The sequence below is a fragment of the Gekko japonicus genome, unplaced genomic scaffold (genome assembly GCF_001447785.1).
Source record: "Gekko japonicus isolate JY-2015 unplaced genomic scaffold, Gekko_japonicus_V1.1 scaffold868, whole genome shotgun sequence".
NCBI lineage: Eukaryota > Metazoa > Chordata > Lepidosauria > Squamata > Gekkonidae > Gekko > Gekko japonicus.
In genome coordinates this window covers 738,257-740,979 of record NW_015175381.1, presented here as the reverse complement: position 1 = coordinate 740,979, position 2,723 = coordinate 738,257, and the positions used below count along the sequence as shown (strand labels likewise).

At 48.8% G+C, this 2,723-nt stretch overlaps 1 long non-coding RNA gene across 1 annotated transcript in view; it reads left to right on the top strand.

Annotated features, from left to right (window-relative positions):
• Positions 1–221: 221 nt before the first annotated feature.
• The window catches only part of LOC107122478, a 35,732-nt gene continuing 33,230 nt past the window's right edge, over positions 222–2,723 (top strand). Inside the window, exon 1 of the long non-coding RNA XR_001482922.1 lies at positions 222–297. This is a non-coding gene — a long non-coding RNA (uncharacterized LOC107122478). The remainder of the gene's footprint in view (positions 298–2,723) is intronic.

Below are 2,723 nucleotides of genomic sequence, written 5' to 3'. Positions count from 1 at the left end.
GAATAATTTTCTAGTCTGCAGTCCTCTGCACAGTTAAGCTTCTTGAATCTGATTGCATTAAATGCACTGTAAGAAGCTTAACACTGTAGGACTACAGCTTTGTTTATTAGCGGTGGTTCCAGATTTCAGGCTGTGGAGAGAGATTTGTACAGTCTAGTCCCTTTTAAATATGATTCTTACAAACTTCTTGGTGTATGTTTGAATTCTCTTTTTCAGGATTTTGACTCCTTTTTCTCTGCAAAAGAAGAAAATATTATTTATTCATTCCTAGGCCTTGCTCCTCCACCAGGATCAAAGGTATGAATGTATGTCCCTTGTTGCAACTTATTCATGTTAATGTAGTAATAAACTAGCTTGATACCCGTGCTTTGCTATGGTATTTAAGTTCCATAAATCCAGTTATAATACTGATGATGTGAAGTTTGAAATGTGAAGTTTACCTCAGAACATTGAGATCCACAGAGGGAGGTGGGTGCAAGCAGGCAGGTTTTACCTCAGAACTCTGAGCTACACAATTGACCAATCGGGGGAGGAGGGGGCAAGGAGACAGCAGCCTGCCAGGCACAGGGAAAACAATTGGGGGAACACATTTTGTCCCATTTTCCCCCCTTATGGGTTGTGTTTCTCAAAAATCTCTTTGTAGTGGGGGTTGACCTCATGGGACAAATGCAATCCCCTTATTTAGGGTTTCTTGGTGCAGGGGTTTGGCCTGGGCATTGAATTTTTTTTGGGGGGGGGAATGCAGGGCATGCTTTTTAAAAATAAAAATGCTTCTCATTTATGTTACATTTAAGAAGTGGGACATAACTATGTATTCAAAACAACATCTGAGCAATCAGATATTAAGCAAGCTCATATGAACCAATTTTCTAGAACCCACATTGTGAGAAGTTAAATAACCTAATACAGGAAACCATTTTTCTACAAATTTGGGGTATATTTCCATAGTGGGTGGGAGTGTGGCTAAAGCCATTGGGGAGGCTGGGCCAGTAGCATCGCTAAGGTGATCCTGCTGGGGTGGCCTCCCTGATGGATTAAAGTACCCTGGCCCTGCTCCTACACCTGACAAACACCCGCCTGTCTGATGTAAGGGTGTGTGTGTTTAAAGGCATCAGAGAGGTTGAGCCAGCAGCAGCACTAAGGCAATGCTGCTGAGCAAGGCTCCCCAACGGCTTTAAGAACTCCACACCCCTTCCAACCCTTGGTAGGCAGTTGTCTGTCAGGTGTTGGAGGGGTAGCATGTCTGAAGGCATTGGGGAGGCAGGGCTGGCAGCCTTCCTGATGGCTTTCAAAGCTCTGCCCCTGCACCTGACAGAGAACCGCCTGTCAGGTGGAAGAGGAGTGGGTGGGAGTGTGCCTAAAGCCATTGGGGAGGGTGCCCCAGCAGCACTGCTAAGGTGTTTCTGCTTGGGTGGCCTCCTGATGGATTAAAGTACCCTGGCCCTCTTCCTACTCCTGACAGACCCCCGCCTGTTTGGTGTTGGGGGAGTGTGTTTAAAGGCTTCAGGGAGGCTGGGCCAGCAGCAGCACTAACACAATCCTGCTGAGCAAGCCTCCCCAATGGCTGTAAGCATCCCACCCCCTCTCCTACACCTGACAGGCAGCTGCCTGTCCAGTGTGGGAGGGCAGGGGTATTGCAAGCTATTTTGAAAGCTGGGACAGCAGGATTACTAAGGTGTTACTGCTGGAGTGGGCTCTCTGATGGCTTTAAGCACTCTGCACCTACTGCTGCACCTGACAGACAGCTGCCTGTCTGGTGTAGGAGGTGGGGGAATGTGTTTGAAGCCATCAGGGAGGCTGGGCCAGCAGCACTGCTGCATCTCACAGGTGGTTGGCCATTCCTGATTTCCTCAACTGTCATTAGCTCTCTGCAGTCTCCTGTAACTGTTTTTTTTAAAACCTCAGAACACTGAGCTCAGAGAGTGGGGGGTGCAAGGAGGCAGCAGCCTGGCAGCCACATAAGAAGCGATGGGGGGGAGCATATTTTACCCCCTTTTGACCCCCTTAGGGGTCAGATTTCTAAAAATTCCTTCTTATTGAGCATCTACATGATGGTAGGAATGCTCTCCCCGAATTCTGTGTTTCTAGGTCCAGGGGTTTGGCCTGGGCATTGATTTTACAGTGATGGGACATTATATATGGGGAGAACAGGGGCCTCAGTGGGCTACAATGCCATAGAGTCTGGCCTCCAAAGCATCCATTTTCTCCCAGTGAACTGATCTCTGTAAACTCTGTAGGTTCCACCTGGAGACTGTCATCCCTAGATGGAAAGTATGGCTGTGAAGAGCCACTTAACTCTGGGGACCACTCTGCTCCCCGCACAACTCACCTCTAAATCCTAGTAAAACAAATCACATGTCCTGTTCTTAGTATGAATAAAATAATCATTGGCTGCGGTCACACGGAGCATTATGCACGCTAGAGGGACGGAAGATAGGTGGATTTTCCGGGTGCGATCTCACCGCCACATCTGGGAAGCGTAGAGCTCCCGTGGCGAACCTGAGGCTTCCCGCAGAAGATGTGCGGTAAAAAACTAGTACCTCGGAGGTACTAGTTTCCTGAAACCACGGGGCAAGGGCGGGTGTCTGATCGCGTTTCCGGTGGTAGTTCCGGCGCCCGCCCATGTCCCCTCACAAAAAGGTTTTTTCCCCTCAAAGTCTCCACGGATGCACACAAGCACCCAAGGGAGCATGCGCACATTTGAGTTAACCCCCCCAACCCCA